This window comes from Lycorma delicatula, chromosome 9 (assembly GCF_047948215.1).
Source record: "Lycorma delicatula isolate Av1 chromosome 9, ASM4794821v1, whole genome shotgun sequence".
Lineage (NCBI taxonomy): Eukaryota > Metazoa > Arthropoda > Insecta > Hemiptera > Fulgoridae > Lycorma > Lycorma delicatula.
This window is the reverse complement of record NC_134463.1, coordinates 128,442,205-128,458,821: the sequence shown is the minus strand read 5'-3', so window position 1 is coordinate 128,458,821 and position 16,617 is coordinate 128,442,205. Positions and strand designations below refer to the sequence as shown.

The 16,617-nt window shown below is 30.3% G+C and overlaps 1 protein-coding gene across 2 annotated transcripts in view; it reads left to right on the top strand.

The window, feature by feature from the left end:
- The window catches only part of LOC142330487 (extracellular serine/threonine protein CG31145), a 514,347-nt gene that overhangs the window by 205,050 nt on the left and 292,680 nt on the right, over positions 1-16,617 (top strand). For both annotated transcript variants that reach the window (XM_075375768.1, XM_075375767.1), the window contains one exon: positions 12,730-12,741. The gene's annotated coding sequence lies outside the window, so the exon portion shown is untranslated. The remainder of the gene's footprint in view (positions 1-12,729; positions 12,742-16,617) is intronic.

The window sequence follows — 16,617 nt, the reverse complement described above, 5'->3', positions numbered from 1 at the left end:
CTTCGAAAGTCTTTTTTTTATTTCACGATATCGCCACATAATTTTGAAGCTTGCGCATGGGATATGGAAATGGGAATTTTATAGCGTATGAAAAATTCCATACCTGACCGGGATTCGAACCCGTGACCTCCGAATGGAAGACCGAGACGCTACCACTCTGCTTCGGAGATCGGATTTCCTTTGCAATTCTTCAATAAATTACTAAACTATTTAAAAGGTAAAATGTCTTTTGATCAATATATTTAAAATAAAACTAAAATATTCTGTTTTATAGAAACAATATTATTCTGTTGATAAACTTATAAACAATCTTAATTAACAAATAAAGGAAACCCTGACTTTTCTCCAGCCCGAGCAACATGTAATAAATATCTGCTTAAATAATTATCATAATGCCTTCTGAATTGTGCTTTATTTTGTATTTATATTTTACCTTTTAGTACCTACATGTATATGTGAATTTTTTTGTAGTAATTTTTTTTCTTTAATGTATATTATTTCATGTATTTTGTAATAAATACTGTAATTAATATGGACTTAAAACACAGCTATTTATTTCTTTTATAATTACCTAATTGAATGCTTTTTGTTAGTACACTGATCGAATTTTTACCGTGGTTTTCCGAGCGATCTATCCGTGCAAATGATGGCATTTAGTAATTCCTTTTTTTTATCCGTGGATTAGCATATTTACTCATTCCTTACACGACCTTGATAATGCATTATTGTGCACCGATCAGAATAAAAGATTTTTTTATTTTTATTTACGGATCGCACATAAATTACCGCTGTAATTTTTAATAAAATGTGTGTTTCTAAATTAAAAAAATAGTGTTGTATCATTTTTTGGATTATTTTCCGTTTTATTAAATCATAGAAAAATTAACCCGTATTTTGTACGATATTTTGGTTTGTGGCCTGCACGACTCAGTCCCCCGATCCGACTCCCCCAGATTACTTTCTACGGGGGGCAGCGAAACAAGACGTGCATCGCAACAGAACACGCACGATTGACGAACTAAAGACCGCAATAACGGCATACGTACCGGACATTCCAGTACATCAGGTAGTTAAAGAGTTTTAAAATACTGAAATGTGTACAGTGTTGTATTGATGTTGGAGGAGGTCTTTTCAACATCTTTTATAGACTATTTCGGTTATTGTAATATCCGTTTCTATAAAATAATCAAATAAAAATACAAAGTAATAATTAAGAAAGTTTCGTCATTACATTTCCATAAGTCCAGTGCAGAGCAACTTTCCAAACGCTCTGTATAAAAATTTTAGAAACAAAGATTAAAGATATATTTTTCTGTATATTTTTTTTTTTAGTTTTCTCTCTGAAAAATATTTTGTGATTTTTACTCTTCTTTAATATTTAGCATCCCATTTATAAAAACTCCAAATAATACAAATTATTAGAAAAAAAATGGTAATTTCAAAATCTCTTGTTTGTTTAAAAAGTAAATATGTCCCGTCTGTTACAAATAGCGGCTCAGCTTTCAAAAAATGTAAATATATACGTGCGTGTAATTTATTTTAGACTGTATCACTCAAGATTTTTTTTTTTAAATTAAAAATAATTTTTTAAAATACCTTATTGTTTTTCACTTTTATATTCTCTTTTTGCTTTTTTTATTATTATTTTTTTGTAGTATATATATATATATATATATATATATATATATATATATATATATATATACGATGCACATCTTGTGAAAAATTCTTATTGATAAAATAATAAATTAAAAAAAAGTTGCCTATATTATTTGAAGTAACACACCGATTATTATACCGCCCACATAATCGTTAGTCTTTTGTTAGTATTTTAAACATATACCGTATACGTAGGACACTCGATGCATTCGTAATCTATTTTTTTACTTGAAGTGATATGTAAGAGAAACATCTGTTTGATATCAGTCGGTGCGGTGGGGTGGGGGTTGGATTCCAGTATCGCATTTATAAGACGTTATATAATTTGTAATGTGACTTTTGTTATACTAAGCTATACAAAAAGTAATTTCACTCGACGCGAATACTTTTTCGAAAATGTACTGTTCTTCTACATATACTCGTAAAATCGTTAATAAGTCGCATATTTTTTCCCACTACGTTAGTGAGAAAATATTTTTTTACTGGGAAATATAGTCGGATAAATGTGCAAATATATTTATTAATTGTACACTGATTATTAATTAAATCTATATTAGAAGTTACATTAACTTCATTTCATTACTACTAATAAACAACTAAAATGTAAAAATAATTTTCAGATTTTTATAAATTACAGATGTCCTCCATAAATTAATTCATTACGACTACAATTTCGGTTTTGTTTATTCGATATTAAAAAAATGGCGAAAACTAATTTACTTCTTTTTTTAAAAGGTACGTTAAGTTTGTAATTTACGGGAAAAAATCCCAAACTCGACTGGGATTTATTGTAAACTAACCGGTGGTTCGACTACGGGTGTTAGATATTATTTATGAAAGAAATTTCCGTCAAATTATGGAAAAACATATTTTGTAATTTCAAATTTGATTTACTTTAATTATTGTCCTCTCTTCCCCGATCCGGGTAAAATTTGTTCACGTCTGTTTTAAATTTAAAAGTTCGTTTTAAAAAGTTATAGAATACTCTTTAAAATTTAAAGATCTGGAACATTCTGTTTGTTTAAATGCAATCTAATCGTGTAAATTAATAAAGGTTTTATTAAACGGGAAATGAGTTTAATCGCTCCCCCCTCCCTTTGAGAAGGCGGTTTACTGATAAATATTTCAATTTTAATAATGTAATATTAAAATCAACTCGACTTGTGTTTTTTGGTATATCTTATTAAAAATGGGTTTATTTTTCAAGTTTCGATAAAATAGTTTACACCGTTTTTGTGGAGGTATAAACTCGAAAATAAACAAAGCCGTTGACGCAAAATCCCTTTTGTTTTAATTTTACATGAACGGAGAGTTAATGTAAAAATAAAACGTATATTTTTATTATTTATAAATTGACTATAATTTTATGAATATTTCACGGATAGCGCTCGCTACAAAGCATTAAGATAAACGTTTTTTTTTTTTTTTACGTACTTATGAAAACTGTAGTATAATACATTTTTTTAAATTTAATAGCCGATATCTAGAGAACACTTGACCCGATTTTGATAAATGATATGGGAAAAAAAAATTTTTTTTTCAGTTTCTTTTACGGGAATCATACGGCTGTGTTAAAGAGAAGAGAATCAGCGACTCGAAACGCTATATGAAAATTTACGTTAAAAAAATAACGATACGCACTTTGTTTTAAATATGTACACACCCAATAATGGAAATATTTAGATAAAATGAAGCGTAAAATCTTCCTTTAATTTTAACAAAACATTTATAAAAGAACTGTCTGGATCGGCCAGCCGTTCTTGAGACATATGTAGGTATACATTCCTATATTAGTGATATTATTTATGTATATATATATATATTTATTTATTTATAAGGTGTGTATTTTTTCCGTAAAGAATAGGATCGCTCAAATAGTTTTCAATCGTTAAAAATAAAATGAAAACGAAAAAATATTTTTATCTCAAAACGATCTGTTTCGGTATATAATTACTACAAACCAAGCACCCGCGGACGTTCACAAGCGACAATTAAAAAATCTTAAACAGATATGATAGTGTTGATCGTTTTAGAGGGCAGTGAAAAACAAAAATTTAGACCTAAAAAAGTTAAGCAAAGTAACGGCCAGTAAATATATTTCACAGCTACTTTTAAAAACGGTTTACTATAAAATAGCTATCGGCAAAAAAAGAAAATTTAGCGACCGCTTGGATCTCAAGATTATCTATTTTGAGATATGAGATCACAATTCCACAACATGGTGGTTCTACTGCGCCGCATTCTAAGCCAGATGCGAAGAATATTTAACGATGTATTTTACTTAGGGTTGTCGCAGCTAGATTTGCGTCGGTTAAATTATTTTCAATTCTCTTTAAAATGATATTTCATGACCTTACTTTACCGTTTCAAATTTTTTTAGTTACCCTTCCCCCATAAGGGTTTTAGAGGAGGCCATGCTGAAAAATAGATCTTTTGAGATAGAAACATTTCCTAAATTTCATTTTTTTGTGTTTAAGGTTGAAAAATTATTTAAAGGTAGCCGTATTTTACGAACACATATATAAACAATATTGCTATCGATACTAAATGCGATCGCATATTTGTATTTCTTTAAGTTTCGTGGTTTTATAAATCTGCTTAAATAAAAATCCATTTATGTTTGTATAATAATCTATTATTTGGTACAGTTGGTGGTACGTTAATAAATCGTTAAAAATACATAATAGGACAAAGAGGTCAATGTTTATTCAATGCAGTGGTTACATTTTTTCGAAACTATATAATTTTGTTAAAAATAAAAATTGGAGTGTATAAATTTTGTATAACTTTTTTTTGTTTCAAATTGTTATTTTTTTAATAATTCAAGAAGCGTGTCAGAGTGAAAATAAAATTTAAATTTTTATCATACTGGTAATTTTTTTTCTTTTTTAAACTCATCGTGTGAGAAGTTTTAAAAAATGTCTTCTATATATCTTAATATATATATATATATATATATATATATATATATATATATATATATATATGAAATGTGAAGAGTTTTCGATAAGTTTAAAACGGAATTCTTGAACAGAATGTTAAATTTTTGTTTTACTCTGTTTTTATTGGTCTAACATAGGTTATTAATTAAAAATATTTGTAAATTACATTTATTTTAAGAGTAATACTAGAAAAAAGGTGAGCCTACGGCCCGCCGCGAAAATGTTATACGGTTTATATTTCATTACACGTGATTCTGTTGTTAAATGTTTTTGCCAATTGAAACTAAACAACGATGATGAATTTAGCGTACTAACAACAACAAAAACTTTTACAACGATAAGCTTCAAAATAATTTAAAAAAAAATTGCAACAGCATCGAAAAAATGATAAAAAACAATTGCAATAAATTTGCTTTATTTTTTCAACACAATAAAGGAAATTTTCAAAAAAAAATAAAGCGAGTAAATTCAGTTTGTTCTAAAGAAGCAGTTCATTCAAACTAAAAATTCAAACAAACAAACGCATCGTGCTTCTTCATTCGGTTGATAAGTTGATCTAATTCTCAAATTTATGATTAGGAAAGGAGTTATATTTCAAGGCTTAAATTGTGAGATTTTTTATCAAAACCTTTTCACGCTTTTTACTTAATTATATCCGTAAAGAAGAGTGAATTAGGTTGTAAAAAAGAGATACATCCAGAAATATTTCCGTAAATCCATCTAGTATGACCGATATTTGGATGCGTGGATGTCGACGACGTAAAGGATATTTCAGATTCTAAATCAATCTTTCTGAAATCGAATTCATTGATTCCAGCGGGTATTAAAATCCATTTGTTACCGACAGCGGTAGAGTTTATTTATTATTCGACGATCGTCTTGTCTTTAATTTGAATATACTCTGAAGTCGGTTACATTTTGATTTGGAAATATCTTCTAAAACCGATGCAGACGAAATTGTTTTAAACTTTTAAGAAATTACAAACGGAATTCATTTCTGAAGAACGCATTTTCGAAACGTCTCTTTATTTTGAGACCAAAACTCATATTGCAGTTCATTATCGGCTTAAAAAAACAAATTTGTTTTTTTTTACTTAATGTTTTACGTTATTGGTGCTAGATCTGCACAGAAACAGGCGCAGGAGAATAAATCAGAAGAAGTCGAATCGATGAAGACATCGTTCACATCAACAGAACGAGTTAAATAGTTCAGACGGTAAGAAACGGTGCCCAGATCTCAAGAACCGCGTGTACACTGAGGCATACGTGCCCAATTTTTAATAAATTGCAAAAAATTCTTAATTTTAGTTCATTACTCCTTTGATATTATCGGATAATATTCTCCCTAAGTCGGAGTTGATCCTTGTCGTTTATTTGTTTTTTGATCCCGATGATTTAATCGCTCTTTGATATAATTCTTCTGATCTTAATTTGTCTACACGTTCTCCAGTTTTCAAATTTTCTCTCTCTTTATATTCATCATCGTCTCTTAATCTTTTTGTTCTTTCCTTGGTTTTAACGTTTTCTTTTTTTTTACATTTATCATCTTCTCTTGATCTTTTTATTATTCTTCTCTTTTTATTAATATTTTCTTCCTCTTCATATTCATCTTCTTGTTGTTTTTTTGAGCTATATTTTTTTCATTTTAATCCTTGTTTTTCTAGTACGATTGTTTCTTTTTCATTTTTGATTATCCGCCAAATAATCCGACAATAAAAACTGATTATTTTACATCGTAAGGTTGAAATTAACATTTGTAACCGGTGTACAGTTCACTAAACGGAATAATTTAATTATTATTAACTTTTATTTATACGAGAAACCAGAAATCTGAAACTTTTGTTAATCGGCAACTCACGAAGATACGAATAATATTGATCTAGTAATACGAGTAATAAAGGGACTTTTACTCTATCCTTATATTTCATGTAAGATAGTTGAATTAATAATCGTATAAATGTTTGATGTTAATAAAAACTAATATTTCAGCAGTCGTGTAACTGTCCACTTTATTAAAGAATTGGAGGATCGCATCTCGCTTTCAAATAAAATAAATTTAAATGACGTGCAGCAATAAATGCGTATATGTAATTTAACAGGCGAACAAGGAAGTCATGTAGTGTCCACATCAGATATTTTCAAATGAAACTCAAGGTCAAAGATCACACCGTTTTTGTTTGATTTATAAACGTATTTTAACGAAACGCCTGAAGAAGGTTCACATCTAACCACTCGTTATAGTATAATTAGTTGATAGCAAGAGAGTAAAGTACCAGAGTAGCCTGATTCACGTATTCGATGCAGAAGCTTTTTTTTATCAATATTATTTTTATTAAATTGAATTTTTTCATCCGATACTGATTTTTTGATTATCCATTACCGCTCGGTAACGGTGTGGGATAACCTTGAGATCATTCTATATCGTTAAAACAAAGTTAATTCAAATCGATACGTTTTGTGAAAAATTATATCCAGACAAAAATGTATACATTACTCGAATCGAGAACCACCTCTATTTTAAAGTCTGTTAAAAATAGAAAAATAAAAACCTGTTGATAAAACCTGATTTTCTACAATTTTAATTTTAAAGCGTTTCTTTTATTTGAGGTCAAAAAGAAGCGATAGAAATAAAATTATTCGTAAAAAAAATGTAAGAAAAACTTCAGAGGTTAAGAAATAATATTGTAGAACATCTATTAAATTGACTAATTTTACTGAGGGTATCGAGGGGAGATAGTACGAACATCTAAAGAGAACTGTAAAAGTTAATCGGCCAAAGACGATTTTTGTTTGAGAATCGTGTTTTAGAAAGAAGAAAGATTGAACGCGGGAAGAGCGGTCAAGTGGTCAAGACAAAAATGAATGACATGTTAAGAAGTATGCGTAGAAGGATCGGTCGGAGGTATTGAAAAAACTATTCGAGCGGTGAAGACTGTAAATAAATCACAGAAATACCAAGGAAGGGAAATTTTACGACCGGTTGTCCTTTCTGGCGCCAGATTAATGGAAGAAACCGACAGCATTTTTTATAAATAGGTATCCTTTCCGTTATCGGGCTTGTCATATCCGACGTTCTTTAGAATCGATATTTTGTGTCGTTAATTCAATAGAAGTGGTCATCCTTGTTATGTATTTCTATGTTCACTATAAAATGCGTGTTATATATTAAAGTTCCTTTATAAAGTCGGAACGTATTTTCTGGATATAAAATGAACTATCAAACCGTTATTTGGCACCGGTAAATATTAAACTGTTACTAAGAATATTAAATATTTTATAATTTCCTTTGGTTTATATTGACGAATGAACACACAAAAAGTTCTTTATTTCTAAAAGATTAACTGCAACTAATGTTACTAAATCGGATAGGACTGTTTGTTTATTATATATAGTAGTATATATAGGCTATGAGGAAGGACTTTTTTTACGCTTCCTATATTATTTTTAAAAATTTATCAAAATTAGATGTAAAGATTTCCTGCAATCAAATCAATATTTCTGCGGTGTTTTTAAGCCTGCATTATCTGCATCCTGTGTAATGCGAGATCTATTTAAATATGTACCCGTTTTATCTTTTCTTTAAAAAGGTTTTTTTAATCTCAAAGTTGGTTGTTTTATTCTGTACTGATTATATTTATTTTCGCACGAGTATAACTATTATTTCGCGCCTTTCTTTTTAACCGTTATCAGAAAAAGGAGAAGGTTCTTAATTTGATGAGTCGTTTTAAATTTCTACAGCTCTATTGTTGTTGTAACGGTGTAGCTAAAAAGGAAAATTTTAAAATCGGCCAAAATTTTAGGAATCTGGAATTTTTGCAAACGTTAACGTTTCATGTTCCCGTTACTCCAAAAAACACAAATAGAAGCTATAGAAATTTGCGGAAGATTTATATACGTGTATCGGCCTGTATTTCGATTAATATCTCCGGCTCGATATAAATTCATCAAAAGAATTATATATATAAAACGTCATTAAAATTATTTTTTTGGACAAAATTAAAAAAGAGAAAAGAGCATTTTTCGGTCGTTTCTAAATTTTTACTTTTCGTATAACGGTCTAGAAAATTGAACTTCAGTACGATGAAAATACTTACTGCGTTATCTAACATCTAAAGCTTTAAGTCGATCGGATTTAGGGGTGAGGGATTTCTAAACGGTTTTACCTCGTATCTCGAAAACCCGTAGACAAAATAAAGTTGAAATTCGACTTAAAAATTCGTTTATGCAGCCCAGCTTCGGCCTGATTTTCAATCCTCTCAGACAAGGGGGCTTCACGGTAACAAAATTAATTTTATTTTTTTTGAAATTATAATCTTTTTACCGTTGTTAAATAACATTGAACCGAACCGGGCCGGCTTACGGACGTAAGTAATTACTTCGATGAATAAAATTTTAAGCCTCAAAAACAAGGGAACCGAATGATCCCCGTCCTTAAAATTATTGCATTAAACTTTATTTTCAAGATTGAAAATATATATATTTTTTTAAATAATTCACCACGCATAAGTATGAAGCTTGCGCATAGGAATTTGAAAACGGAAATGTTATAACGTATGAAAAATGTCACGCCTGACCGGGATTCGAACCCGGGACCTCGGATGAAATGCCGAGACGGTACCACTCCGTTACAGAAATCGGCTGTACTATCTAATATTAATAATAGATGACAGTGGGACTGAAAAAAGGTTCCATGACAGCCGAGATATGAATTATAAAAGTTTTTGAACACCGTAATCTGATTCATCGTGTGTTTTTCGAATCGTCAAACGAATCAAGATTTTTTCTGATTATGAAGATGAACTCGATAACCTATATATACCTATGTAACACGAGTTACGGCAGTTGAAAAATTTCAGTCGTATTTTAGCTACGCCGGTGAAATAAGGTCGTACTGAAATTTTTAGGATGTTATTAAGGAAAAAATAAGAGATTTGTTACGGTTTTGACCTGAACAATCGAGAAAAATAGGTCCCAGAACCGTATCTGCAGCCTTGTTCGAAAAATCTGGGGTGAAAACTAATAAATTTGCTTAAAACTAGATAAAAATTGGCTTAAATTAGATGAATTGAATAAAACAAAGAAAATTTAGAAAAATTCGAACTTTATTCTGAAACAGTACATTACTATGTTTGTCAGAAACGTACTTATATGATGTAAACAGAAACCAAATTCGTTTTTGGTGATGTGAAAAAGTTTAAAAATAAGTTACTATTAAAAGTTGCTATTAAAAATTTTAAAAAGTGGAAAATTCAGAACAATTGTAAAATAAAAAAAAATTAATTAAAGGTTATTTAGATAATAATGTTTTTTATCGATGTCAAATACAATAAATGATTATTTCAAAGTCGGCAATAAAATAATAATAGCTGATCAACAGTATTGATCGCAATACCGTATTAGCGTTGGTAGATGATTACCTAGCGAAGCCGGTGATGACAGAGTGAAATGTTTTAAGAAAAGCTTGCGTATAAGTCCGTACCCTTTAAAGCTGTTACAGACTTTGAAGCCTGCCGACTTCGCGATCGAAATCGAAAACCTTGCAGCCTGGATATGACGACCTTCTTGTTAAGTGGTGAGTCAACATTTCATCTTAATGGAAAGATTAGCGCATATAACGTCCGTATTTGGGAGTCAGAAAATCCCCTTCACCTGTACAATGAGAAAGGGACTCCCTAAGATTAAATGTTTTCTGCGGCTGTATCCCGACGGGCCGTTCTTTTTCGCCGAAGCGAACGTAACGTGAGTTTTTCTTCTTTGTACACGGCGCTTTCCTCGACCGCAATATTTACCGCACAAATTATTTGACAGAACGACGGTGCACCTTCTCACCGGCAAAACGGGATATCGAATGATGCTTTCTCCACCCGCCGGATCCGTGGGCACGGACCGGATGACAGAGCTTATTTGCGGTGGTCTCCGAGGCACACCGTCTGACCCCGTGTGATATTTTTCCTTCAAGGTTTTATAAAGGATCTTATGTATGCGCCTTCGTTACCTACTGATCCCCTCAATTTGGATTGAGCATTGAAGCGGCGGTCAAACCTTCGGTATTCCAGACTGCCGGTTAAATTATGGGACGAACTCCGCTATCTGCTGGTATTGTTTCGCGTGCCAAAAAGTGCTCGCGTTGAACAGTTATAGGGAAAAACTGTAAGAACTACTTTTTTTTATTTTACGCGTGAATCGTTACTGTTAAGAGATATTACGCGTCTTTAAAACCGCGATATTCTTTTTTGTACACTCTCTATTTAATACGATTAAAAATTCAAATACTACATTAAAATTTGTTTATAGAAATAATAACAGGTATTATCGTTATACTGAGTATCGATTAGATAAAACAATTTTAACAAACAGTTAAAACAGTTTAAATAGTAACAACAGTTTTAAAAAAGATATTGAATAGTAGAAAATAGTTTTCAATGTACAGTCCTTATTATGTAATCGTTTAAATTAAAATCTATTGAGGAAATTAATATGTGGGTGCTGCTTGGCTACTGAGTTATTACATTTTAAGCGAATACTGAACGGTCAAACGAAGGACATTTATTCATTAGCCTGGGGATTTTTTGCTTCTTTTTTTACATTTCTTTATTGTAAATTTGTTTTCAAAATAATCACGTTGTAAATTATGAAAAATATATTTATTTATTTATTTAATATGTATATATGCAAATATATAACTTATTTTTTAACTAAATAATTAGTGAAAAAAAAAATTGATTCGTAAAGCTTATACAACAGAACAGTATTTATTATATTTCTACTGATGTTCAAATGTTGCCGTCGTATTGAAATCACACGGGGTTGCGCGTCGGGGTTTTTTTTTTTTACAAATCTTACCCCGTCTGTTAATTTTGGTCACAATCGGCCAAGAGCGGCAGAGAATTATGGATCATATGTCTTAAACTTTTATTCAAAGGATAGGGAAATTTTTTCACGTAATTTAATGCTTCTTTCTGGTAATACTCGGTCCCATTTAAATTCCCATTTTTTTGTCGTTTCTGGACTCAAATTCACGTATATTCTTTTACTAATTAGGTGATTGTACTACAATAGTAAATATCACATCAGTTTTGTATTTGATGCGAGATAATTCATAACTAGCGTAGAGGGTTAATAAACCGATTTATTTCCTTTTTTATCAGTTATCATTTTTCTTGACATTTACAGACTGAATTAACTGATTTTTACGAAATGTTTTAAGATGACTTGTGAATACGGGTCACTGATGTTATTTAATTTTGGTTAAAGGAGATACGGTCACCGAAATACGTATCTCAAAATTTTACTCGAAGAGTAGAATAATTATTTTACGTAATTCTTTAACGTATACGTACTTCAATGTTCCACTTAATTTTTCTTCCAAGCAGTAGTCGGTTGAGAGTAACCGGAATTACAGAACGTTCCCGGCTTCACAGAGATTTTTTCCCCAAAATATGTAATCGTTCTCGATAAATAAAATTAGGATACTTTGCATTCGGATTAAACAATATCGCTTATAAAGTTCATCCGTTCTTAATTTTAAAGTTGAAGATTTAAGCGATTGTTTTTAGATAAATATGGAAAATATGTGCTTTTATATAGGTACAGGATACGATAGTAATTTTTCTTATTTTACATGATATTGTAGTCAGCTAGCACCAGAAATACTGGTGCTCAGATTCTAAGTAAATACTAATTAATTATGCGTTTACCGTTCAGTTATTTTACCTTCTTAGCAGTTGTCTGTCGTAGTCAAAGCCTTATTTGCCGTTCTTTCTTCAAATTATTTTACCCTGAGATAAATTTTGAGCCGTGTGAAAAACGGCAACCTTGACCGGGTTTCGAACACAGAACGTTCTGAATGAAATAAAGAGTTGCACGTGATCCATCATGCAGGTTAGCGGATTTATAAATAACAATAACGACTACACAAACATATCCGCCTACATTATAACTGAGGATATATATATATATATCCTCAGTTATATATATCCTCATATATATATATATATATATATATATGTGATTAAAATTACTAATTATGAAATAACAACCGGAATTTTTAGTTTTAATTAAAATATAAATTTGATATTTTTTTTTAGTTCTATGTTTAAATTAATCGAAACTTATTTTTCTTTTTCAGGTGTCTGTCAGAGTAAGTGAAGAGATATTATATGCTTATATGATCAGCAAAATCACATAAGTAAAAATGTTATTTAAAACTAATTTATTTTAATCGCACGCTTTCGTAAAGAGAACAAAATAATACTAAATTTTTTTCATTATATTTAATATTCGATAATAATCTCATGTACATAAGTAATTTATAAATTCATATTCAAAAATGTTAAAAATGATAAAAAATTTTATCTGTCGAAAATTTAAGGTATTTTAAAGATTATATTTGTGATGAAGAAGACGTATATATGAGGATTAAGTCGGTACGTACTATTTGAGATGTTATTGTCAATTAAATCCCAAGGACTACCGGGAATTTAAATAAACTAATTTTGCCTGTCACGGTTTCGGGTTGTCACTATTATCACTTTAGTGAAATAAAGTGATAATGGGTAATACATATTTCGAACATATGTACAGCAGAAAAGATTTCTATAATCCTATACTTCAATTTTAATTTTTTTCGGATGTATTTACTTGAATTCCTTAGGATGTTGTCGACAGTTAAATTATTTAGAATACGAGATTAATACTTTTCCAGTAAAAAAGCCTCTTAATCTCTGTATAATTTACTAAAATAATTAATAAAATTCAAGTAAATGTACCCAAGTAACAGTTGATAATTAATTTAATAATTTATATAAAATGAAAAACGAGAAAACAAACACACTTGTATATACACTACATAACACAATATAACACAATATATATATACTCATAACACAATCAAACGTAATACCACGTACAAAGGTGACGAGTGTGAGGTTTTACCTATTGATTGTGTTATGACTTAAAGTGTGTTTGTTTTTTTAGTTTCTCATCTTATCTTGATCCTATGACGGCCTCCAGCGAGTAATTTTGAGCGCAGTTCCAAAACGCGTTAAAGATATATAGACATCCAAAAGAAATAGAAAGTTCGTTAGACAGATGCAATTTATTAAATTAAAGAAATTAATATTCGAACAAAAGTCACATTTAATACTTTCTATATCGTCCGTAACTGTCTTCCGCCGATCTAGATTTAGTCACAAACAAATCGCTTTTTACTTCTTTATTCAAAGTAAACGAAGTATTTTGATCGCAAAAAATTTCGGATTTCAGATATCATCGGAAATATCCATTTTCACCATCCCTGAATCCATTTTGACTAGTTTCGGCGTGACGTATGTACTTAAGTACGTACGTACGTTTCTCGGATAACTCAAAAACGATTAGATGTGGGATGTTGAAATTTTGGATTTATGACTGTTGTAACATCTAGTTGTGTACCTCCCCTTTTGATTTTAATCAACTGGACGAAAAGTTTCCAAAAAAGCCCAAAATCCAATCAAACTGGATTTTGGACTTTTTATTAACAGCAGTAATAAGCCGTCATTGAGAGCTTTTCAACGCTGTATCGTAAGCGGTACTTATTTTCATCGGTTCCACAGTTATATAGCCAAATAAAATTTTAATGATTGTAGTATTTGAATCTTACAAGGGGGAAAGCACATCGGTTCAAATCCGACATCTCCTTTTTTTAATTTAAACATATTGATTTACTAATAAACATTAACCCCTGATTGTAAAAAAATTACGATAAATATAACGCAATAATAAAAATAAAAAAATTAAAAAATGAAAAAAATATGAGAAGTTGTAATGAAATAAAATTCTATGTACTTTTCATTCTAAAAAAATGTGTATACGTATTTTAATAGGCATACAAGGAAGTCATGTCCACATTGGATTTTAATGTCGACCTCCGTGGCTGAACAGGTAGCGTCTCGGCATTTCGTGCGGATGTTCCGGGTTCGAATCCCGGTCAGACGATGGATCTTTTCATACGCTACCGATTTCCACCAAGCTAATGAACGCGGCTCTTAATGCCCGATCTTTCATAACGCGATAATACAATTTAATAATTAATATTTAGTTTTGTTTCTTTTGTAATTAAAAAAACCGGCATTTAACCTTTAAAATCGTATATTATTATTTTTTAAAAGAATCAATGGTAAAGCGAACTTTAATTTTTTTATCTAATAATTTATTAGGGATTATTCAGAAATTTGAGTTCTTTGTTTAATTTTTGATAAAATAACTTATTTTAATTAATTATTAATGATAAGTTTTGGTTACAAAATTATCGTAACACTAACGCATTAACAAATATTAGATAACGGATACGAATTCCATCGATAACCGTTTATCTTATCGAACGATGTAGCGAATGATAACTATAATTAAAAAATAATTGAAATAAAATATTTTCTATTTCTAATAATTATTACTTGAAAGTAATATCGTAATATAATATTATATGTATTTACGATTACTCTACTTAGCCCGGGTTGTTATTCATCTAAACTCCAAAACTTTCAAAGAATTATAAAAACGGGCTGAAATGGACGTCTGGCATAATTATCTCACGTAGGAAAGCCGATCACAGAATGGAATAGCAAATTTGTACACGGTTTTACGATGAAAAAGTCAAATAACAGAAACTTCTTTTATAAAAAAATTGAATCATGCAAGTGCTCTTGCCTCGAAGATTATGATTTGCAAGAGAACAAACATTTTTTAAAAATCTAATTTTGCATAGATGGCGTGAAAATCGCTTAGATTATCTAATAAACAGGAAATAACCTAATAACCGGTAATTCATACCCGTTTTTATCCGCTTTTAAAGGATTTATTTTATCGTCTTAATAAGCTATGCCGTTCATATTTCCACCTGGAATAAAAATAATACAGTTTGTCCTCCTTTTTACTCTCGAGCAGGCGACATGTAGCTGACCGTAGGAAGAATACGTTTTTCTTAACACCTGCGACTTTCACCTTTGACCCTTTGACCTTTGACCCTAAAACTTATTTATTTCCTTAGCAAAATAAAAACCAATAGAAAATTGTAGTCGTTTGAATTTAAATGGTAATTTGAGGGAATAAAAAGGAATGCGAAGAATGAAAACGAGATCGTCCTTCCTGCAAGGGAAATATATTATTTTCATATATTACCAAAGGGTCTTACAGTTGTTGAATTTTGAAACGCTCCTAAATTTTGTATTTCAGGTGGTTTGATGGGTTCTAATTGTACGAATTAACAATTAAGGTCGTGCTTAATATGTATCCCAAACGTAGGCCGTTCGACCCAGTAGTTTTTTGGATTTGAATTTCCCTCTTTTCGGGCCCCCCGGATACATATTCACAGCTTTAAAAAAATCTAAAACCCAACCGGGGCTTAGATAGAATTATCTTGCTAGTATAAACCGCAATCAGTAGATAAACATGTTTTGTTGATTTGATTAAACCGTAAAATTGTAGTCGTTTGAATTTAAATGGTAATTTGAGGGAATAAAAAGGAATGCGAAGAATGAAAACGAGATCGTCCTTCCTGCAAGGGAAATATATTATTTTCATATATTACCAAAGGGTCTTACAGTTGTTGAATTTTGAAACGCTCCTAAATTTTGTATTTCAGGTGGTTTGATGGGTTCTAATTGTACGAATTAACAATTAAGGTCGTGCTTAATATGTATCCCAAACGTAGGCCGTTCGACCCAGTAGTTTTTTGGATTTGAATTTCCCTCTTTTCGGGCCCCCCGGATACATATTCACAGCTTTAAAAAAATCTAAAACCCAACCGGGGCTTAGATAGAATTATCTTGCTAGTATAAACCGCAATCAGTAGATAAACATGTTTTGTTGATTTGATTAAACCGATTACTTCTTAGTAAGTATTCATCAGTTTATATTTATTATTTTTTTTAATTATTTTAAAACAAAAAATAAATTAAAGGCGATGTTTTTAAATATATTTATTTATTAATCATTCGCGTTTAAACGCGATATACTATAGGAACTTTCTTATTTCACA